The following is a 25,035-nucleotide window of genomic DNA, read 5'->3' as shown; positions in this document are numbered from 1 at the left end:
ATGATTCACTGCTGAGAAAAGCAAGGATAGGGCAAAACAAAACATAAAACACAGCAAACGTCATTGATTCTTTTTATGCTTGGGCAGAAGCCGCCTCCCCAACTAAGCAATGATTTTTGTAGCTCATTTCCATTCCACTAATGTACTGCAACACAGAGATCCCTGTGATAGCATGTGATGCCACAAATGGACTACATTAATCAGTGATTTTGTACATAAACAGATATTGCTCATTTCTGCATGAAATATATCACCCACTTTTCTCAGCTCTGCCACAACGTCTGTTCTTTAAGCTTTGCTTTACTTTGCATTGATCAAACCCTCACATTTATAATGTATTAATGCCTGTGCAAGCTCTCTGTTGTTGGATAAAAGCTGGGAGAGAGATTTCATATTTTATGTATTTCAAACACAACAAATATGTCAAACACACACTGTGGTAAGTACACTAAAATTACAAGATGCCATGCTATCAAATAGTGCATGTTACATGATGTCAACAGAACAACTAGAGAGTGAATATCAATAACAATTAACAGTTATTATGGCAACTCATTACTACCTTTGATGGTGAAGTTAGAAATTTAATGAGGTGATGAAGAATGTCATCAGCACATATGCCCCACGGGTCAGTTGTGAGATGAAGGAGAAACAACATTTGTGGAGTGAGTGAAAGACTGCTGGTAGATGATATGAAAGAGAGTGAACCCAAGGATTAAAGAGTAGACACTGGGGTGGACTTCAATGGATATGTCAGTGAAAGTAATAGACGTGATGAGAAGGTAAGGTGTACTAGATATGGGATCAAGGAGATGAACTTGGATGGGAAGATGGTGGTAGAATCCCCCCCCCCCCCCCCCCAAAAAAAAGACAGAAATGGCAGTGGTAAGTATTTATTTTAAGAAGAAGGAGGAACACAGGGTGATGTACAATTGTGTTCGGAAGTTTAAAGGTCAATCATTTAGGTGCAGGTCAAGGACACTGGTTTCAAATCTCAGATTACTACAATTGTTTTCATGACCACAGGCGCTAGTACTTATAAGTGGACTTAAACATGTGAAAACACTATGTGAGCAAGCCATTCTATCATTGGACAAAAGGTCTGTGTTTATGCAACTACTGTAGGAGCCTATTCAACCAAAGTGGTAATGTCAGAGCTTTGCTTGCCTTGACTGGTTTCATTCCAGTGTATTTTTTCTTTAGTGTGACATTGTGCTGCTTCTCTGTCCATAGTTTGCTGAAGACTTGATGAAGTAATTTATAAGCGCTTGTGAGGTAACACATTTGTGTTGTTTTGAGCTAACTTGAGTGAAGCACTGCATCAACCCTCAACACATTTTGTAGTGTCTACTGATGACAAAGCAAACCACATAACTTGGAATTATATGGATCAGATAGTTTATCCTTTTTTTTCAGTTTTCTGCTCTGCAGATTTTGCTTTGCACTGTGAATAAAATGTGACATTCTATTTCCTGTTGTCTCCTGTTTCCTCTTTTATCTCTCTGTCTCTAATCTTTCCTGAACTCCAATCTGGCAGATGGCTGAGAGCATGGCTCACAGCAATTATCTTAACCCAGTCACCTAGGGGTTAACTTTGAGGTCAACAACAACTTTAACTGCTAATCTCATCCCTTGGCTGTCTAACAGTGAAATCTGCATCCCTTTTGAAATCTGTCACAACTTTTTCCACACTCTTATTGTTCTCGTGTGCTTCCTGAAAATGTGCACATCAGTGTTTGTAAATCCAGGTACAGGCTTCTGGGTCTTCCAGGCACCCCTAATTTGAGGTGACAAGTCAACAGATGAAGCCTTTGGATATTGGTGGAGGTATTAAGTGAAGCCAAGTAAAATGGACACAGGCTTCAAAAAATGCTGAAACACAAAAGCAGATGGCATGTCACTCCAACCCCCTCTTCGACGCTATAACGCTCAGTCTTTCTTTAATCATGCTTTGCTATTCATCTCTGCATACAAGCGCAAAGACATAAATGTCGAAGAGCAGTCGTGTGACTAACTGAGCCAGAGAGAAGAAGAGAGAGAGAGGCAGGCTTGTCTCATAGAATGAATGGGAATCTCTTCCTCCAGCTATTTACTGCAGTCATCATTGTCTTGCTTGGGCTATTTCACCTAGCTACATGTCGGCCTCGCTTACCATAACGTGTCCCTCTGTTGACCTATTGCAATGCACGTTAACACAGTGCTTGAACTGGAAAGGCCTTACAACTTTCTGTTTTCAAGAATAATTCTATTTATCACAATATTTCCCACTTGTCTTCTTACACAGAAAGGTCAAACACATAAAAGTCAGCTATAGGAACCTGGAGCTGGCAAAGTTTCCGAATCTCACTTATAAAGACATCAGTGAAGTACATACCAGCAGATCCCAAAAAAGATCATTTGACCACAGGCACTTTCTGAAGGATAAACTGTTGGGAAGGTGTCACGGAGTGACACGGACGCACAACAGGGGCGTTAATGAACGGACAATGGATAAGCCAAAAGTAACATTTTAATGTTGTGAATCGCACAATGAAATACAGACAATAACAATAATGTGGATTGTAAATTATACACAAGGTGACGTGTGGGCAGGCTCGAAGATAGAAGACGTCTGGCGAGAGAAGATCCGGATCCAGATCGATAGATTGATAGATAGATAAACAAAATGCTATAAATAATGTGAACAAACATTCAAATTTGGTCAGCTTTTATGACCTAGATTTGTTTTGTCTATATAAAGTTTCACTATATAAAGGCTCATGACTGAAAGAACGAGATTGCGAGTACAAGCGGCCGAGATGAATTTCCTCCGCAGGGTGGCTGGGTGCTCCCTTAGAGATAGGGTGAGGATAGGGCTGTGCAATTAACCGAATTTCGATCGCGATATCGATATTTGTATCAAACAATCTCCAAACTTGTATAATCGAGTGAAATGATTTAAGGACCTTTGATCAGGCCAATCCGTCAACGTGTCCCAAGACGCATGATGTCAGATGCGTCGCTTCAGAAGTGGCAAGGGGGCGGGATTGCTACGTCACACTCTGGCTGTTTCCACAACCTGAAAAAAGTTCAGCGATCGCCTTCTTGAATTTGCGTCACCTGAACCACAAAAAAGCTTTAAAAAACAGCAGTAGAATGATTGTCCCATTACCCTGCTGGGAGAAGCTTTTTTTTCAGCTACTTTTCGGAGTGACGCCGACTGAGGGAGGACTGAAGACTTGGTGGGATATCGATCGAACCGTGACAGCGAGCCAATCCGCACGGAGAAGCCGGCCTTCAGACATCATTCCTGGGCAGAGCGAGGCAGGCAGCCGGGGTGATGGAGCAAACCCACTCAGTCCGAAATCTCCCACTTTTTGGATATATGCAAAGTCCCAGTTTGCCCAACGGAGTTTAGTTCTGCAGCTTTATCGAGGTGAGAATATTGTAAAAATAAAATGTGACGTTTACTGAACTGCTGTGAAGGTTTAATGATCGGCTAACCTCAGCTTAGCCTTTTTAACACAGTTGATCTGAGTGAACGCTTTAATTTGTAAATGGTTGTTTTTTTTTTTGTTTTTTTTTTTTTCTACCAAATAAAGCTACAGCTTTTTTCAGACACCACAAAAGCTTAACTTTAAATAACTTATTTTTTCGGGCGTTTTTTTTCCATAATTTTTTCCCATTTTTTTTCCCCTTTTTTATATATAAACTGTATAGTGTTTCTTTATATTTACTATTTTGTTTGGTTGTGTATGGTTATGTTTATTTACTTTGTTTCTTGCTCTCGCTGGAGAGGTGTTCCGGGCACATCTCATCGGGAAGAGGCCCCGGGGAAAACCCAGGACACGATGGAGGGTCTACGTCTCTCGGCCGGCTTGGGAACGCCTTGGGGTTCCCCCGGAGGAGCTGGGGGAGGTGTGTGTGGATCGGGAGGTCTGGGCAGCTTTGCTTGAGCTGCTGCCCCTGTGACCCGACTCCAGATAAAGCAGAAGAAAATGGATGGATGTATGGATGGAAGTTTCACAGATTAGTGCAACAGATTGTTGTGTGGGCCGCTGAAGAGGAGGTACTGCTGGCCCACCACCACCAGAGGGCGCCGCCGCCCCACAGGAGCTGCCTCGGTAACAGCTGTCACCCATCACCTGAGACAGCTGACGGCAATTATCACTGGGGTATATCAGCAGGACGGCATCTCCACCTCATCGCCGAGATATCGTTCTACCTGGAAGGTAATAATCTCAGCTGACTGCTTGACAGTAACCTTTGTGATTTTTGTGAGTGATTGCAGACTTTTTTTCTCCAACGAGAGGTGGAGGTAGCTTCCCTGCCGTGCAGGTTGCTGGGTGCAAACGCGCCCACGTTTAATTGTGTTCTTGTTCCTCGCCAGCAGTACCAGGTCCGACACGCGGAGGCAGTGGCCACCTGGGAGTTCGGAACTTGGCGGCTCCAGTATTCCCGGGGTCCTGTGGCGGAGGAAACCGTGTGGTTCCGGTTCTACTTTGGAGAGGCGTCTCCTATCTTCGAGCCTGCCCACACGACACCTTTGTGAATTGAACTTTGTCCATTGTTGTAATTTGTTGTTTTTGTTGTGCACGTTCGCAACAGTAAAGTGTTGTTATTTGACCTGTTCCATTGTCCGTTCATTTGCGCCCCCTGTTGTGGGTCCGTGTTCCTACACTTTCCCAACACAGATAACAGAATATTTACAGAGGAATCCTTCAAATGGTGAGGTAAGCACCGATTTCAGCACAAATACTCCTTAGACATTACTCTTTAAAAAAACAAAAATGAATTGGGTATCTGAATTTTCAACAGTCGGCCACGTAGGGGTCACTTGCACAAGGGTCAATTTTAAAAATGCTCCACTCATATTGAAAACTAAAGCACATTATTTGTCTGAACATAAAGATTTCAAAAAGGTATAGTTTGGACTATGTATGACTAAATGTTATGGAGTTGCGGGGTAAAAACAGCAAGAATGGTGACAAAGTTCAATGCCGGTTTGTACAGGGGTCAAAGTTAAAGTTGCTTCAATTTTGGTAAAAAGTGATGCAAATTATTGGTTGAGTTAACAGGGAAAAAGAATAGTTTGCACCATGTGCCATACTTAGTTATCACGTTAAAGGGTAATATATGTCACATGTCATAGAATCCAATGGGCATTGACATTGCTTGACCTTTTACTCTGCAGACCACGCATTTAACATAGTCAAAACGATGCTAGATTAAGGATGAATTAGGAGCAGGTGTGGTTGTCATTGTGATAGACCACTTCCACAAAACAATGTACTATTTCGTAAACTAAAAGTAAACCATTACTATCCCATTGTTTGATAGTCTTGTCTATGCTAAGCTTCTGGTATCATATTCAAGAAGACTTGAGGCTGTAATTGCTGCCAAAGGTGCATCAACAAAGCATGGAACAAAGGGTGTGAATACTTATTATGTACATGTGGCCTCTTGGTGTTTTTTTTATACATTTGCAATTTTTTTTTTTCATTTTATTATGGGGTGTTGTGAGTACAATTTTGAGGGGGAAAAAATGAATTTTACTCCAAACTGGAATAAAGCTGGAACAAAATGTGGAAAAGTGAAGAGCTGTGCATACTTTCTGGATGCACTGTATGCTGTTGTTATTACTGCATAGCTTAAACATGTTTTGTTTTTCATTTTTTCCTTTTTTATTTGCTTTCTTCTGGACTTGTCTATTTAAAAAAAAATAATAATTGCAGCACAATATGCTCCTCTGTGTAATTTTGCACTCAAGAATGTCATATTTTGAGTCCTGTGAGCTAACTATTGTCATACTTGTGTTGGGGTGTTTGATGTATTACATTTTGTGATGTTTGGGCTGTTTTTTTAAAAGCAGTCTGAAGTATTTTATAATTAATTCCTTGTGTTTTGCTCAACAATAGGCATCTTGGAGTCATTGAGTCACTGAGTGGATCCATAACATTTATGTCCATAACTCTATTAAAAAAAAAAAAAAAAAAAAAAAAAAAAAAAAAGCTTACACATAATCAGCTTTAAAATATTTTGATAGATGCAGGCGAGGATCAGCAAGCCTCCTGCTTGTGACCATTATTCAACATTTATTATATTTAAATTGTAATATTAGCAGCATGGTACATGTCTGGGCATCTTTAGACAGTTACATGGAAAGTACGACTTTTTTTGCATGTGATTTATGAAACCTTGTTACTAATCACATGATCCTGGATGTAACTAATTTCAATTTTTCTTGTTTTGGCAGTATAAATAATCTATATTTCCATCCATCCTTTCTCAACCTGCATTTTCTACTTAAGGGTAATGGGGGCTGAAGTCTAATGCAGCGGTCTCTCAACAGGTTTTGTATAGCGGTATGACCATGCTATTAGAGTTTTACAACTAAGTGACTATAAAATTTCTACCTTGGCACCCCTATCTTTGGGCAGTTTGCAAATTCCTCATTGAAGCACCTCTCAAGCTCCAGCAGGTTGGATGGGGAGTGTCAGTGCACAGTCATTTTCAGATCTCTCCAGAGATGTTTGTTTGAATTCAGGTCTGGGCTCTGGGTGGCCACTCAAGGATATTCACAGAGTTGTCCTGAAACCACAAATTTGATATCTTGGGTGTTTGCTTACAGTCATTGTCCTAAAAGATGAACTGTCACACCAGTCTGCGGTCATGAATGCTCTGAAGCAGGTTTTCATCCAGGATGTGTCTGTACATTGCTGCATTCATGTTTCCCTCAATCCTGACTACTCAACCAGTTCCTGACACTGAAAAACATTCCCACAGCATGATGCTACCAACATCATACTTCACTGTCTCATCAGACAAGAGAATTTTATTTGCCATGGTCTGACAGTCCTTCAGGTGCAGGCTGCCATGTGGCCACTCTACCATACAGGTCCGATTGGTGGATTACTGCAGAGATGGTTGACTTCTGGAACTTTTCGCTCCACAGAGAAATGCTGGAGCTGTAACAGAGTGACCATCATGTTGTTGGTCACCTCCCTGACTAAGGTCCTTCTCCATCAATTGTTCAGTTTAGATGAGCAGCCAGCTCTAGGAAGAATCCTGGTGGATCCAAACTTCTTCCATTTATGGATGACGGTGGCCACTCTGCTCACTGGGACCTTCAAAGCATCAGAAATTATTCTGTCCCCTTTGCCAGATTTGTGCCTCAAGACAATCCTGTCTTGGAGGTTTACAGACAATTCCTTTGACTTCAGGCTTGGTTTGTGCTCTGACATGCACTGTCAACTGTGGGACCTCATATGTAGACAGATGTGGGCCTTTCCAAATCATGTCCAATCAACTGAATTTATGCCAGACGGACTCCAGTTAAGCTGTAGAAACATCTCAAGGATGATCAGTGGAAGCAGAATGCACCTGAGCTCAATTTCAAGCTTTATAGCAAAGGCCGTGAATACTTACGTACATGTGATTTCTTAGTTTTTTTATTTTTAACTAGAAGCACTTGGAGAGCACAAACCTCCACCAAGGCCATAGGGTCACTGACGTCACATGGAATACCCTTTTGCAAAGACACTTGTTCCACATCGTTTCACGCATCTACCGTCATGTTTCAGATTCAGTGGTTAACTCTCTGGGGTCTGAGGGCATTTTTTGGACAGTTCACTCGCCTGGCATAAATGTTTTATTATTGCTGTTAACAGCTCCATGCATCCCACAATAAAGTTTTATGTCCTTTTTTTCAGGACAACCTGTGCTTTCAAAATATACATGCTATAGCTGTGTTTTATAAGTGTAATAAAGGTTTACAATCAGAAATAAGAAAGGAAAAAGTAAAGCGGCAATTTTTTTCCACACACATTTATTCAAAACACACAGCAAACTATAATAAACAACTGTTTTGACACTTTATAAAGGTAATTTGGGCTCTTGTGTGAAAGTCTGTACAACAAAAAGTTCAAATAATAAACACAAATGCACATTTTGAACAATATAAACAAAATGGTTTATATGTTTTGTTTGTCTTCATCTCAAAGCAATTTCTGTCTGCTATTACACAAAGGTCACATCACAAACTTCTACTATGAAGTTGACTGTGTGTTTGTTCTCTCCTGCTCTGAAAACAAGATTCACACTTTGAGGCTCATTCAGTTTGAGGAGCGACCCCTCTCCCCTCACTCCATTGATATGGGAAACAGTGCTTTATGCTGGAGCGAGAAAGCTTGCCACAGGCTTATCTAGTAACATTCACAGGAAAACTAGTCGAGCAATCCTGATACTCACCCACTCTGTGTGAGCATGTGAGATTGTATGAGAGGCTCTCTATTTGCTCTGTCTACTCACTTTCACTTTTGCTGTACGTAATGGCACAGGGCGCATTTGAGCAGCCAGGGAGGGGCCTATTCAAATGGTCCAACTGGTAACACATCATTCCTAAAAACAATCTTTGGTGTATCACGTGAGGTGACTCTGCCCTACGATTGGATTTTGGAAAACCATGTCATGGTGAACAAATTCCGAATGGACACTCACATTGCTCACGTCATCACTCAGCTTCATGAGGAGTACAAAGATGGTTGACGGTGGCTCGAAAGTCCGCGGAGTTAACTTTTCAGCCAAAAAAGTAAGTTTCTATCTCATAGCATTAAAAAGTTATTTATAATTTAGTAAAGCTTGGTCTCAGCCATCGTATACGCCGGCATTGGCCCCAGAAGATTAAACTGTTGTGTGGGCCGCCAGAAGAGGTACTGCTGGCCCACCACCAAAGGGCGCCCTGCCTGAAGTGCGGGCTTCAGGCACGAGAGGGCGCTGCCACCACGGACACAGCTGGGAGTGACAGCTGTCACTCATTAATTCCTGACAGCTGTCACACATTCTTCATCATCACACTCCATAAAGACCAGACGTCATCTCCACCTATTTTCCGAGATATCGTACTTCATTGTAGGTAATATTCTCAGCCTTTTTGTGTTTATCTGTAATCTGTACATTGTGAGTGTTTGCAGGCGTACCGGTCCCTTGTTTTGTGGAAGCTGAGTGAGTGCAGGATGGCACTCTTTTTCTCTGAGGGATCACTGCAAACACATCAGCATATTGAGTGAGAGGTGGAGGTGGCATTCCCACCGCTGTTGTTACTGGGTGTACACACACCCACACTTGACTGTCTTTGTTCTCGCCAGCAGTACCAGATCCGACAGTCGGGGACGGTGATCACCTGGGAATTCGGGACTTGGCGGCTCCAGTATTCTCTGGGTTCGGTGGCGGAGGAAATCGTGTGGTTCCGGTTCATCTCAGGACAGACGTCTTCTATCCTCGAGCCTGCCCACACATCACCTTTGTGATTTGACTGTAATTATATTCTGAGATTGTCTGTATATTCGTTGTGCACGTTTCACAACATTAAATTGTTACTTTTTGGCTCATCTATTGGCCGTTCATTTGCGCCCCCTGTTGTGGGTTCGTGTCACTACACTTTCACAACAGGATATCTCGACCAGCGTCATGGACTCCGAGGGGTGTCACCCGGTTGTTGAACAACCAATGGGAGAGCAGGGAGCGCAGGCGTCTGCAGGAGACGTGATTGGTGAGCTGCAGCACATTCTCACCGCCTTTACAGCTCGGTTAGATCAGATGACTGAGCAAAACATCCTCCTGAACCGCAGGGTGGAGGCTCTCTCTGCACAGATGGCAGCGAGCACTCAGGGCGCTGCTGCAGCTCGTCCTCCTGCCGACCCTGTGCAGGATATAAATGTTCCAGTGGTGGTTCAACAACCCCTCCCACCATCCCCTGAAGCATACATAAGCCCTCCTGAGCCGTACAGAGGTTGTGTGGAGACGTGCGCGGACTTTCTTATGCAGTGTTCGCTCGTCTTCGCACAATGTCCCGTCATGTACGCGTCAGATGCTAGTAAAATAGCTTATGTGATTGCTCTGCTTCGGGGTAAAGCATGCGCCTGGGCTACGGCGCTCTGGGAACAGAACTCACGGTTGTTATCAGCATACACTGGGTTTGTGGGGGAGTTCAGAACAGTGTTTGATCACCCTAACAGAGGAGAGACCGCTTCAACAGTGCTGCTGTCAATGAGACAGGGACGCGAGAGCGCAGCCGCTTATGCAGTCAACTTCTGCATCGCGGCTGCGAGGTCCGGCTGGAATAACGTTGCGCTCCGCGCCGCCTTCATAAACGGACTGTCGTTGGTTCTGAAGGAGCAGCTGGTAGCTAAGGAGGAACCGCGGGATTTAGATGGGCTTATCGATCTCGTTATACGGTTAGACAATCGGTTGGAGGAACGCCGTCGGGAGCGAGGCGAAGGACGTGACCGGATATGCGCCGCCCCTCTCCCTTCCAGGTTCGAAAAGGCGCCGCCCTCCCCACGCTCCACAGCCACAGCGCTCCGTGGGGCAACAGCTCCCCCTGCTGATGTTGTTAGAGAAACGCACAGGGCCAAAATGAGGAGGCTGATCCATGGAGAGTGTTTTCTCTGCAGCTCAACTGAGCACACACAGAAAAACTGCCCCAAACGGCCAAAACAACAACACTCGCCCTTAGAGACTGGGCTAAGGGGGGGTCAAAACATTCAAGTGAGACACACACAGATTGCCACACGACTCCCAGTTACAATCCTGAGCGGGGATTTAATCCTTCAAGCCCCAGCACTGGTGGACACGGGGTCAGAAGGGAGTCTGCTAGACAGCAGATGGGCAAGGGAGGTAGGGCTCCCTCTGGTGGCGCTTCCTTCGCCAGTGCAGGTGCGGGCACTAGATGGCACCCTCCTCCCTTTAATCACACACAAGACACAACCAGTAACTCTGGTGGTGTCTGGAAACCATCGGGAGGAGATTGAGTTTTTTGTAACTCCTTCTACCTCCCGCGTGATTTTGGGCTTCCCATGGATGTTGGAGCACAATCCCCAGATTGATTGACCGTCTGGGGTGGTGGTTCAGTGGAGCGAAACCTGCTATCGGGTGTGTTTAGGATCCTCGGTTCCCCCCGGTTTACAGGCTAAGGAGGAGGTCAAAGTCCCTCCCAATCTGACGGCAGTGCCGGTTGAGTACCACGATCTTGCTGACGTCTTCAGCAAGGATCTGGCACTCACCCTTCCCCTGCACCGTCCGTACGATTGTGCCATTGATTTGGTTCCAGGAGCTGAGTTTCCATCCAGCAGGCTGTACAACCTCTCACGACCTGAGCGAGAATCAATGGAGACCTACATCCGGGACTCATTAGCTGCCGGGCTGATCCGGAACTCCACCTCCCCGATGGGGGCAGGTTTCTTTTTTGTGGGCAAGAAAGATGGCGGACTCCATCCATGCATTGATTTCAGGGGGCTGAATGAGATTACGGTTCGCAACCGATACCCGTTGCCATTGTTGGATTCCGTGTTCACCCCCCTGCATGGAGCCAAAATCTTTACTAAGCTGGATCTTAGAAATGCGTATCACCTGGTTCGGATCCGGAAGGGAGACAAATGGAAGACGGCATTTAACACCCCGTTAGGTCACTTTGAGTACCTGGTCATGCTGTTCGGCCTCACCAACGCCCCCGCGACGTTCCAAGCCTTGGTTAACGATGTCTTGCGGGACTTCCTGCACCGATTCGTCTTCGTATATCTGGACGATATTCTCATCTTTTCTCCGGATCCTGAGACCCATGTCCAGCATGTACATCAGGTCCTGCAGCGGTTATTAGAGAACCGACTGTTTGTGAAGGGCGAGAAGTGCGAGTTTCACCGCACGTCTTTGTCCTTCCTGGGGTTTATCATCACCTCTAACTCCGTCGCCCCTGATCCGGCCAAGGTTGCGGCGGTGAGAGATTGGCCCCAACCAACAAGCCGTAGGATGCTGCAACAGTTCCTCGGCTTCGCTAATTTCTATAGGAGGTTCATTAAGGGCTACAGTCAGGTAGTTAGCCCCCTGACAGCCCTGACCTCTCCAAAAGTCCCCTTCACCTGGTCGGATCGGTGCGAAGCCGCGTTCAAGGAGTTGAAATGACGGTTCTCTACTGCGCCAGTTTTGGTGCAGCCCGACCCTAGCCGCCAGTTCGTGGTTGAAGTGGACGCCTCTGACTCAGGGATAGGAGCCGTGCTATCCCACAGCGGAGAGACCGATAAGGTTCTTCACCCGTGTGCCTACTTTTCTCGCAGGTTGACCCCAGCTGAATGGAACTATGACGTCGGCAATCGAGAACTCCTTGTAGTGAAAGAGACTCTTGAGGAGTGGAGACACCTGTTGGAGGGAGCGTCTGTGCCATTCACGGTTTTGACTGACCATCGGAACCTGGAGTATATCAGGACCGCCAGGCGGCTGAACCCCAGGCAAGCCCGCTGGTCACTGTTCTTCGGACGTTTTGACTTCCGGATCACCTATCGCCCTGGGACCAAGAACCAGAGATCGGATGCCTTGTCCCGAGTACACGAAGACGAAGTCAAAACGGTGCTGTCGGATCCACCGGTGCCCATCATCCCGGAGTCCGCTATCGTGGCCACCCTCACCTGGGACGTGGAGAAGACCGTCCGGGAGGCCCTGGCACAGAGCCCGGACCCCGGAACCGGTCCGAAGAACCGTTTGTACGTCCCACCAGAGGCCAGAGCTGCAGTCTTGGACTTCTGTCACGGTTCCAAGCTCTCCTGTCATCCAGGGGTGCAAAGGACCGTGGCAGTTGTCCGGCAGCGCTTCTGGTGGGCGTCTATGGAGGCCGACGTCCGGGAATATATCCAGGCCTGCACCACCTGTGCCAGGGGCAAGGCAGACCATAAAAGGTCCCAAGGACTTCTTCAGCCGTTACCCGTGCCTCATCGCCCCTGGTCCCACATCAGCCTGAATTTCGTCACGGGCCTCCCGCCGTCCCAGGGCAACACCACCATCTTCAAGATAGTGGACCAATTCTCCAAGGCGGCCCACTTCGTGGCCCTCCCGAAGCTCCCAACAGCCCAGGAGACAGCAGACCTCCTGGTCCACCATGTCGTCCATCTGCATGGGATATCCACCGACATCGTCTCAGATCGTGGTCCCCAGTTCTCCTCACACGTCTGGAGGAGCTTCTGCAGGGAACTGGGGGCCACCGTGAGCCTCTCGTCCGGGTACCATCCACAGACGAACGGACAGGCAGAGCGGGCCAACCAGGAACTGGAACAGACCCTCCGCTGCGTAACATCCGCGCACCCGACGGCCTGGAGTAACCATCTGGCCTGGATCGAGTATGCGCATAACAGCCAGGTGTCTTCTGCCACCGGCCTCTCCCCATTTGAGGTGTGTTTGGGGTACCAGCCCCCATTATTTCCCGTGGTGGAGGGAGAGGTCGGTGTGCCCTCGGTCCGGGCCCACCTTCGGAGGTGCCGTCGGGTGTGGCGCACCGTCCGTTCTGCCTTGTTGAAGGCCCGGACGAGGGCCAAGACCCATGCAGACCGCCGGCGGTCCCCGGCCCCTGCATACCAGCCCGGGCAGGAGGTGTGGTTGTCGACGAAGGACATCCCTCTACAAGTACAGTCACCAAAACTGATGGACAGGTTCATTGGACCCTTCAAAATCCTAAAAGTCCTCAGCCCTGCCGCAGTGAAACATGGAACACCGGGTGGATCCGCAGTGAAGCCGGGAGCTGGAGCTGGAGCCACCAAAGGGCGCCCTGCCTGAAGTGCGGGCTTCAGGCACGAGAGGGCGCTGCCGCCACGGACACAGCCGGGAGTGACAGCTGTCACTCAATTCCTGACAGCTGTCACACATTCTTCATCATCACACTCCATAAAGACCAGACGTCATCTCCACCTCGTTGCCGAGATATCGTACTTCATTGTAGGTAATATCCTCAGCCTTTTTGTGTTTATCTGTAATCTGTACATTGTGAGTGTTTGCAGGCGTACCGGTCCCTTGTTTTGTGGAAGCTGAGTGAGTGCAGGACGGCACTCTTTTTCTCTGAGGGATCACTGCAAACACATCAGCATATTGAGTGAGAGGTGGAAGTGGCATTCCCACCGCTGTTGTTACTGGGTGTACACACACCCACACTTGACTGTCTTTGTTCTCGCCAGCAGTACCAGATCCGACAGTCGGGGACGGTGATCACCTGGGAATTCGGGACTTGGCGGCTCCAGTATTCTCTGGGTTCGGTGGCGGAGGAAATCTTGTGGTTCCGCTTCATCTCAGGACAGACGTCTTCTATCCTCGAGCCTGCCCACACATCACCTTTGTGATTTGACTGTAATTATATTCTGAGATTGTCTGTATATTCGTTGTGCACGTTTCACAACATTAAATTGTTACTTTTTGGCTCATCTATTGGCCGTTCATTTGCGCCCCCTGTTGTGGGTCCGTGTCACTACACTTTCACAACATAAACCCTTAGATCTTCAGCAAATGTATTTATAAAGAGAAACTGCATGAACTAGGAGAGGAGAAACAAATGCTAAATTATTGTGGTGTCGTACCTTAATTTTTGTTCAGCCTTTGTGACCCGTCTTCATGAAGTTAGATGCAAAAATGTTGAAATTGGCCCTAACCTGCAATGATAAGGAATCCTTAAAAAAATTACTGGATCCAGATCGTGTTCCGGATCATTACCAAAATTTTATGACTTCTAAGTTAGGCCAAGATACACCCCTGGTAAAAATTTCATTGAAATCCATTGAGGATTTTTGAGTAATCCTGCTAACAAACCAACCAACCAACCAACAAACGGACACGACCGAAAACATAACCTCCTTGGCGGAAGTAATAAAGTAAGTCCTTTTGCCTGCTCCCTTGTTTGCTCTCAGGGTTGCCACAGCAAACCCAAGGTCACTCTGCATGTTGCACTGACACAGGTTTTAGGCCCGGTGCCCTTCCCTTATGAAAATCCACATTACATAGACAAGGTAGCAGGGGTGGGGTTTGAACTGAAAAAAAATAAATACCCACAGGGTGTTGATGGAAAGGCCACATTGCCTCTTTGGGCTGAGCCCAGCCAGGCTCTGTGGCAAGCGCGGCCACCATGTGCTCGCTGATGGACCAACTCTCCAGGCCTGGCTCCTGACATGGGCCACGACCTTCCTCCAAGCTGGGTTACATTCCCTCTGCCTTGTTTGCCCATGGAGTCTTTATGCGCTATTCTTAGCCTGGCCGGCCGTAAGCCTGAGACCAATTTTCCATGACAGACCCTACCTAGAGCATGAATGCTCCAGACAACACAGCTTTAAAAATCATTGGGACACACAAACTTCTGCACCATGATAAGTTGATGGTTCCAAGAAAGGATGGCACAATTTCTATTATAATAACCAAGTGGCCTCTGTGTGAGTGTGTGTGCATGTGTGCATATGGCTGTTCTTCAGCAAGTTCTATACCACCACATTGAGGCTTTGGAAGTAAAAGAAACTGACAAACAAGCTCATTTCAAGCTCCTTGTACGAGTAACTTAATGCACTCCTGCTCCATATGTTCATCATGCAGGTGATGAGATAACTTTCCTTTGACCTGTCCAGCAGGCATATGGTGTAAGACGATGACCTGGAACACACCCAGGCATGTCCAGCAGGTGGCAGCCTGTGAGATATTAAGCGTGGTGATGTGGTGCATCAATGTTAAGAGCCCTATCACACTAGCGCACGAATGCCATACAAATCACACAAATTGTAAAAACAAACAATTCAAGCTACATTCGTATGGGACAGACATTTGTACAGCCTTGTACGAATGCCGTATGAATACCCAGAATGTAGCATGAAACTGGCTCGAATGATTTGCACAGTTCCGACTGCAGCAGCTCCAGAATCGAGATCAGCTACCCAGAATGCAAGTCTAATGTGGACATAAACCTTCCCCTATGAAAAAAAACTGAATAAAATAAAAAGGACAAATAATAAAAACAACACAGCACAAAATTCCACAATACAGCAGGAATATCCAAAATGCTCATCCAATGCCATACATGCCACCCAAGGTATGGGTGGAAAGCAAGCTGGTGGGGGGGGCATGGCAGGGCGAGTGCTGTGATCTGCTCTTTTGAAGTCCTGTCATGTCACACTGCTGGGTGTCGAATGATATGCAACCCATGGACTGATTACATGTAAACCAGGTTTCCCTGACCATTGCATCAGTGGAGTGCATGTGTCATCAGATTATTACAGGCATGTGATCTCCGACATGCACACCCACAGCCGTTATTACCAGCAGGGGTGAAAGTAAAATTAGATACTTGCAGGAACTGTGCTACTCAAAAAAGTTTTGACTCATGTGCTTTGCGCGCTTGCATCATATTAAAGATATTAAAGACTGCTCTGAACCCACCTGTGATGCTCAACAGGGGAAGATGATTATTATCAGCTTCAGGATGCAGGCAGTATTACTTTGTCCAACACCTTTCACCCGAGCTGCAATCATGAGCCAGGCAGACATGTCAACTTGTTACACACACAGAGGGTTTTCCAAGAAGCGGCGAAGAAAGACAACATCAAGGAGCTGCAGTCGTTGCTGCAGAACATGAAAAACTGCAAATTTAACAACTCCTTCAGCCCAGAAGGACAGACAGCGATCCACCGGTCTGTCATTGATGGGAACCTGGAGCTGGTAAAACTGCTGATGAAATTAGGCACAGATATCTGACTGGCCAACAGGGAAGGGTGGAGAACAGTCATTTATAGTGACACAGTTATGCAATATTTCAGGAAAAAAAAAAAAAAAAAAAAAAATATATATATATATATACGAGGTCTCTTAGATAATAAACCGACCCTTTTATTTTTTTTTTTAACTATATGGATTTGAATGACATGCGATTACACCAATCATGCTTGAACCCTCGTGCGCATGCGTGAGTTTTTTCACGCGTGTCGGTGACGTCATTTCCCTGTGGGCAGGCCTTGAGTGAGATGTGGTCCCGCCCTCTCGGCTGAATTCCTTTGTTTCACACGCTGCTCGAGACGGCGCGCGTTGCTTTATCAAAATTTTTTCTGGACCTGTGAGGAATATCCGAGTGGACACTATTCGAGAAATTAAGCTGGTTTTCTGTGAAAAGTTTAACGGCTGATGAGAGATTATGGGGTGTTTCTGTCGGTGTAAGGACTTCCCACGGAGCGGGACGTCCTGCAGCGCTTCCAGGCGCTGTCGTCGGCCTGTTTCGAGCTGAAAACATCCTAATTTAAGGCTTAATTCACCCAGGACATCGTGAGAGAACAGCGAAGATTCAGAAGAGGCCGGCATGAGGAATTTATGCGGACATTCCACTGTTTAAGGACATTTTTTTAATGAAAGACGTACGCGCAAATTCGCAGAGTCGTTTCCGTGACGACTCGGCAAATCTGTGTGCGCCGCGACAGGAAAAACACCTCCGTGTTGAAAACCATTTGTAGAATTCAGGCGGCTTTTAATGGCTTTCAACAAGTGAGTAACTGAGAAATTGTTTAACAGCTTGGGCATGTTCCAACTTGCCCGTTAAGATTTCCAACGGAGGTGTTTTTCCTGCCGCGACCCCCCGCGGTCGGGTCCAGCCCGACATGCGACTCTGCCCGCACGTTCTTTCATTACAAAATGACCGTTAACAATGGAATGTCCGAATAAACTCCTCATGCCGACTTCTTCTGAAAGTTCTCTGTTCTCTGACGACTTACTGCATCAACAGAGCCTGAAATGTGGAAGTTTTCAACTTGAAACGGCGAGACGCTGCCGCCTCGAAGCGCAGATCGCCGTCAGGCGCCGTGGACCGTCCTTAAAGCGACACTACCAGACCAAAATCTCTCATCAGCCGTTAAAATTTTTACCGAAAACCAGCTGAATTTATTGAATGGTGTCCACTCAGTTGTGCCTTACAGTTTTGAAAAAATTTTTATCAAACAAAGCAACAGTCTCTGAGCCATTCCTAAACAATGAAAAAAATCGACGAGCGGGTGGACGACTCCTCACTCAAAGACTGCCCACAGGCGAATGACGTAACCGACAGGCGTGAAAAAACTCTCGCATGCCCACGAGGGTTCAAGCATGTCTGATGTAATCACACGTGATTCAAATCCATATGGTTTTTGAAAAAAATAATAAGGTCGGATACTTTTCTAATAGACCTCGTATATATATATATATATATATACATACATACATACATACATACATACGAGGACTGTCAATAAAGTATAGGTCCTTTTAATTTTTTTCAAAAACTATATGGATTTCATTCATATGTTTTTACGTCAGACATGCTTGAACCCTCGTGCGCATGCGTGAGTTTTTCCACGCCTGTCGGTGACGTCATTCACCTGTGAGCACTCCTTGTGGGAGGAGTCATCCAGCCCCTCGTCGGAATCCCTTTGTCTGAAGTTGCTGAGAGACTGGCCTTTGTTTGATCAAAATTTTTTCTAAACCTGTGAGGCACATCGAAGTGGACACGGTTCGAAAAATTAAGCTGGTTTTCGGTGAAAATTTTAATGGCTGATGAGAGATTTTGAGGTGATATTGTCGCTCACTCGGAAAAATACACCTGCAGCGAGGTGTGAGTCAGTGGAAAAAGATGCAACAGAGGCGTGGCACCAGGACAAAGAGGCACAATCAGAGGAACTGTGAAATACTGGTCAGTCACTATTAATAATTTCTTATGTGTCCAACCTCGTACGTTGATCGTTAAAATTAAATTTGTTAGTTCTAAAAGCCATCATAATTATTTACAGGAAAACGTTCTATTTTTATTTCTCAAACAAATGTTTGGGCCTGAAAACAGGTTGGTCTTATTTTTCTACTCAGGTTTGAACTTTGAGAGTGTTTACACACGAGAGAAAAGTGAGAAAATGTTCATGCCTGATTGAGAAAAGTGTATAAAGTGTGTAGTGAGGGGTTTTACAGCTTTAAAACGTCTATAATAATTGTAAAAAATAACGCTGGCCACTTCGCGGATTTCGCCTATCGCGGGCTATTTTTAGAAGATAACTCCAGCGATAAACGAGGCACCGCTGTACTCTCATTATTATTTTGTATTATCTTACATTGAAATGTTTGTTTTGTTTTATAGCTATTCCTAGTGTTATATTTGTCTTGTTGCACTACACTAACTCAGTGGTCAAGTATTAGTTCACTTATATAATAATGACATATTTATATACTCAACAAAAATATAAATGCAACACTTTTGGTTTTGCTCCCATTTTGTATGAGATTAACTCAACGATCTAAAACTTTTTCCACATACACAATATCACCATTTCCCTCAAATACTGTGCACAAACCAGTCTAAATCTGTGATATTGAGCACTTCTCCTTTGCTGAGATAATCCATCCCACCTCACAGGTGTGCCATATCAAGATGCTGATTAGACACCATGATTAGTGCACAGGGGTGCCTTAGACTGCCCACAATAAAAGGCCACTCTGAAAGGTGCAGTTTTGTTTTATTGGGGGGGGATACCAGTCAGTATCTGGTGTGACCACCATTTGCCTCATGCAGTGCAACACATCTCCTTCGCATCATCCGTGAAGAGAACACCTCTCCAATGTGCCAAACGGCAGCAAATGTGAGCATTTGCCCACTCAAGTCGGTTACGACGACGAACTGGAGTCAGGTCGAGACCCCGATGAGGACGACGAGCATGCAGATGAGCTTCCCTGAGACGGTTTCTGACAGTTTGTGCAGAAATTCTTTGGTTATGCAAACCGATTGTTTCAGCAGCTGTCCAAGTGGCTGGTCTCAGACGATCTTGGAGGTGAACATGCTGGATGTGGAGGTCCTGGGCTGGTGTGGTTACACGTGGTCTGCGGTTGTGAGGCTGGTTGGATGCACTGCCAAATTCTCTGAAACGCCTTTGCAGATGGCTTATGGTAGAGAAATGAACATTCAATACACGAGCAACAGCTCTGGTTGACATTCTTTCTGTCAGCATGCCAATTGCACGCTCCCTCAAATCTTGCAACATCTGTGGCATTGTGCTGTGTGATAAAACTGCATCTTTCAGAGTGGCCTTTTATTGTGGACAGTCTAAGGCACACCTGCGCACTAATCATGGTGTCTAATCAGTATCTTCGTATGGCACACCTGTGAGGTGGGATGGATTGTCTCAACAAAGGAGAAGTGCTCACTATCACAGATTTAGACTGGTTTGTGAACAATATTTGAGGGAAATGGTGATATTGTGTATGTGGAAAAAGTTTTAGATCTTTGAGTTCATCTCATACAAAATGGGAGCAAAACCAAAAATGTTGTGTTTACATTTTTGTTGAGTGTATATATATATATATATATGATGGTGCAGTTGCGTTCTGCTGCCTGTCTTTAAAATTCTGGGGGATTGAGAAAATTACACTTCCACCCAGAGGAGGTGACATCATTAAAAATTTTTTTATGTAGAGAAGCATTTTGGATTTATACTTTGGGCACTTTGGAACTGTTTGATCTGAATGAAGAATTGAACTTTACTTGTTTTCTTTAACATTAACATTTATGTTTTTTACTCTGGGTTACTGTCATGTTTGTTCTTTTTAATTGGGACGGTGTGTCTCTAATTATGAACTAATTATAAATTGAGTGAGTGCCTTGATTGACAGATGGTCACGCCCCCTTTACGCATCATGACACCTGGCTCCTGTTAGTATTTAGGCTGAACCATCCAGGTCTTTCCAGGACTCTGATGAAGATGTGTTTTTCTGTGTCTTTAGCACCTTAATAAACTTTTTAGCACCTACTTCTGTGTTGCACCAGCTGTTTTTCGTTCTACAGACTGACTTCAGTTTCTTTCCTGTTTTGCTTCTACATCAGTTCATTATGCCCAGGTCAGCTGTCCTCTATGTCACTTTGTATCAAAGGGTGATGTACATGTTGTAAATAGTCTGTACTGGATAACAGCAAAAAGAGGGTATATTTCATTCATTTATGCAGTATCAGGTCTGGGTAACAGGTTAGGCTGGACACAAATGCAGGACTCAGACAACAAGCTCTGTAGGTACAAACAGTTTACTGAAACAGTAAATGGAGTCTGGTACACAGTGAGGCGGTCCAACAAGAGTAACAAAACCAAGAACATCACACAAAGATGTGGTCGAGGATATAGGGAGGTACTCGTAACACATGTGAGGCAAGCAGGTCGAGAATACACAAAACAGAGCTGGAGAGAAGGCACTAGATGCATCAATCTGGCAAGGGAGCAAGGCAAAATGAGGATCTTAAAAACACCCAGGTGATGAGGTGCAGATTAGCAACAGGTGTGCGTGGAACGCTCCAGAAAGAGGATGTGGTCAGAGAGAGGGAAACACTCACCACCACCACGAGTTAGCAGAGACAGACGAGAGAAAGGGACAGACAGACTCAAGCAGGAAAAACCCCAGCAAGAGACTAAACATAACAGAAAGTAACAGAACAAAATAAAACATAGAAATAAAAGTAAACAAAACCCAAATCCTGACATGCAGTACTCATTGTGTGCTGAATGCATTAAATTCAGGAATAATGTCTGGATACAACACTATGCATTAGAGATGGATGCTTAATTCCTCTGACAGTAATGTGTTAGAGAATAACCAGTATTGTTTTGCCTGCATTGTCTAGTTTTTCACATGCAGTTCATTTATATAAGGTATGCATTGCTACGAAATAGAATGTATACCTAATGAGACCTGGGCTTTGTCTGTGGTGTGAATCGAAGGAAATCTATCCAAGAGTGCTACCCGTGTGGAATTTATCCTCATTAGATGAGCTGCAGGAAGTGACTCAATTTTTTCAATTAGGTTCTTCTAACTGGACTAAAAGAGCACCTCATAAATCCCACACTATTTCATCAACTCAGTTTAATTAGAAGGTACAGACATTTCATGTTGTAGTTACTACAGCTAAAGTTCTACCTTCTGTTGCTACTATTACAAAGCCTGGCATATGTATGCCCATTTATTATAAATGTGGTGATCTTTTCTTCCTCGCTGGGCATAACTGTGAATTATTTTTATGAGATAATCAATTAATTCCACTCGTCCCATTTAGGTGAGTATCGATCAGAGTGGAATGGACGCTTCTTGGCTGCACCTCATCAGTTTACAAGAGAGGCTACAGAAGGCATCGTTTATTGTATTAGACATTGTGGTGAGGTCATTAATTTCACATGCAGGATTATTGCATGAACAGTAAAAACCTCATTTGCGCAAATGCATAGCGCAAACATTAAAGGCAAGAAATTAAAAACAAATATGATCATGCAACTGTATTGTTTTATAAGCATTTCTTTGTTAACATATTTGATTTTCTGTTGTGAAATAGTTTGTGGATATGATTTGTGGTCAAAATGTCTGTAAAAAACAATACATTTTCATGGAAGTATGAAAGAATCTCATTGTCCTTTGAATTGCAACCATTCACAGATGTATGGCTAAATGTGTGAGGAGGCATATTCAGTAGCATAACTGCAAGGCGCCAGTTAATCTGGCAACATCAACTTGTGAAGTTATTTCTGGATGATGCTACTAAAGTACGTATGTGCAGACAATTTTAAGACATATTTTATGCTGATTGTTGTTACATCACTGTTTGTGCTAAACTGTGCTTTCCAGCATTAGGTTAGACATAACATGGCTTTCATGGGAAACCAGGGTCTAAAACCACCACCATTTTGTAAAGAATGTGTGGGGCCCTGTGTTCACTCTTCCACTTGGCATGATGTCACTGATGTGATACATTTGTGGCAGTTGTTATCTTCATACACCGGGTTGATATTATTTAAATAGTTAGTGTACTTGCACTTATGTATCATGTTAATCTGAAAATGATGTGTATTCATACACTGCTGGTGCATTGTCATGGGCATTGTTTTGCCGCACTCCTTATTTAAGGATACATTTAAGTCTTCAAAGTCCAATATACCGTCCCTGACCAAAAAAACGAGAAGATCTGAAGAAATCAGAATCCAGATTTTTGTGGCATTCTATAACTCTGTCTGAATATTGGAGAGCTAATCGCATTCTGCGTGGCTTGTGCATTAATAAAACTTCATCATTTGGTTTGAATGATGAACTCTTCATGCTGAAATGGGAGCAAATTTTAAACAAATGCTCTCTTGATCTTATGCTTTTGATAACTGTGAAGACTAAGTCTGAACAAGAGTGTTGCGGGTGGAAGAAGAAATGAAGAGCAAAGTTAATGCTGATGCATTTGCTGAGGTTATAGAGAAAACCTCCATTACTGTGTCGTCCTTTGTGAAAGACCTACAGGCAAATAAGATAACAAAATATGAACAGGACACAAAAGACTATATAGATGGATCAGTTTATGATTGGCATGGGGAAAAAGAGGAAGTTTTTTTAAGGAACAATTGCCTGCCCCTCCTCAATACGCACAGGCACATGTCTCTTTCCACCGTGAGTGAGAGAAATTCCTCTGATGAGCTGACGTCAGAGGTCGCGGCTTTTCCCAATCCAGCAGTAGTTTTTTTTTTTTTTTTTTTTGGATCAAGGTCACACTCAAAGACTAAGACAAGGTAGGGCACAAGGGGGAAAAAGAAGAGAACCCCCGCTGCCCACTCGTTGGTCCCTGCGGACACACCCGAGGAGACTGTGATTAACATCTCTGATTCTGTCCTCACAGCTACTCTCCTTTGCGCCTTCTAACTACTTTGATTCTTTTTCTCTTGAAGTTGATTCTTTTAAATTTTTCAAACAGCTTCATTTGAAACATTTTTTCTCTAAATTTAATGTTTTGTCTAATAATAACACTGCAAGTAATGATCTGGACTCTAATATCAGTGAGTCTTTAAGAGAAATGACCCCTTTTAAAAAGAAATTGAGGTTCTTGCCTTCTTCAAATTTAAATCCTACTATAGTGACCTTCAGCCAGTTACTTGAGTGGGATTTTTCCAAGTTTGTTGCTTTATGCCCATCTAAAGATAAAAATATGACAAATAGTGAATCGGACATGTTGCGACCTTTGGAATCCAGACGGGATATCATCATTCGCCCCGCCGACAATGGGGGTTGTGGTGTTGTCATGGAGTTAGAGAATTATGAATGTGGTATTTTGAAACTGCTAAATAACGTAAAACACTATCAACCTCCATCTTCTAATCCCACTTCTAATATCAACAGTATGATTCATGAATTTATTGATGCATCTTATAAGAAAGGCTGGATTACAGAAAAAGAGAAGACTTTTCTTTTGTGAATACCCTCCTTGTCCAGTATTCTACGGTTTACCCAAAATTCATAAACAATTGGATTATCCCCCTTTACGGCCTATTGTTTCTGCAATAGGGAGTTTTACTGAGTTACATCAATTTCTGAATTATTTTAATTCCACCACAGATTATCTTTTCTTTTACTATGAATTATAATTTTCACTCCATTGACTTCTTAGATCTCACTATTTATGAGGATGGTAATAATTTTTTGCAATCGTAAATCCCTTAGTAGAAATACTTTATTGAGAGCAGACAGTAATCATCCACCTCATTTAGTGCGTAACATACCAGTGGGTCAGTTTTTGTGAGTTAGAAGAAACTGTAGTACTGTTACTGATTTTATGTCAAAAGCAGCTCTTTTAGCACATCGGTTTGAACAATGTGGTTATGATAAAACTGATATTATCAAAGCATGGGACAGAGCTCTAAATACTGATCTTGCCTCTTTACTTAAGAAGAAATCTAAATCTTCTTCAACATCTAAATTGTTTTTTTTCTACCTGCTATACTCCACTGGTGGGGAGAATAAAAAACATAATTTTCAAATATTGGCACGTTCTTAAGAGTGATCCGACACTTACAGACATCTGTGCTGAGCTGCCCGAATTTATATTCAGACGTGCACGTAATATTCATGATTCGACTGGTTCTTTCAAATATGACCACTCCTGTCTCGACTATTTGGCTCTCCAGCCCAGCGAAAGGTTTCTTTAGATGCAGTAATTGTGCACAATGTTCTAATTCCACCAAGTGCTTCTCTCATCCCCGTACTGGTAAGCAATATTCCATTTCTTCATTTATCAACTGTAACACTACACATGTACGTAGTATACCTTCTAAAATGTCCTTGTGGATTGGCATATATAGGCCAAGCAAAATGTCAACGTCAAAATTTAAGAAAGAAGCAAGTCCTATCTAGTCCCTCAGCCACTGCATGTGCTTGATAAAGGCCACAAGGGGGTAACCACGATTCAATGAGTAAAAGTCAGACCAT

At 44.3% G+C, this 25,035-nt stretch overlaps 1 protein-coding gene across 5 annotated transcripts in view; it reads right to left on the bottom strand.

The window, feature by feature from the left end:
• gabrg2 (gamma-aminobutyric acid type A receptor subunit gamma2) overlaps positions 1 to 25,035 on the bottom strand; it is a 223,839-nt gene that overhangs the window by 86,815 nt on the left and 111,989 nt on the right. The gene's annotated exons all lie outside the window — the stretch shown is intronic.

Source organism: Thalassophryne amazonica, chromosome 9 (genome assembly GCF_902500255.1).
Source record: "Thalassophryne amazonica chromosome 9, fThaAma1.1, whole genome shotgun sequence".
Lineage (NCBI taxonomy): Eukaryota > Metazoa > Chordata > Actinopteri > Batrachoidiformes > Batrachoididae > Thalassophryne > Thalassophryne amazonica.
The sequence above is the reverse complement of the archived record's forward strand: the minus strand, read 5'-3'. Positions and strand labels throughout refer to the sequence as shown.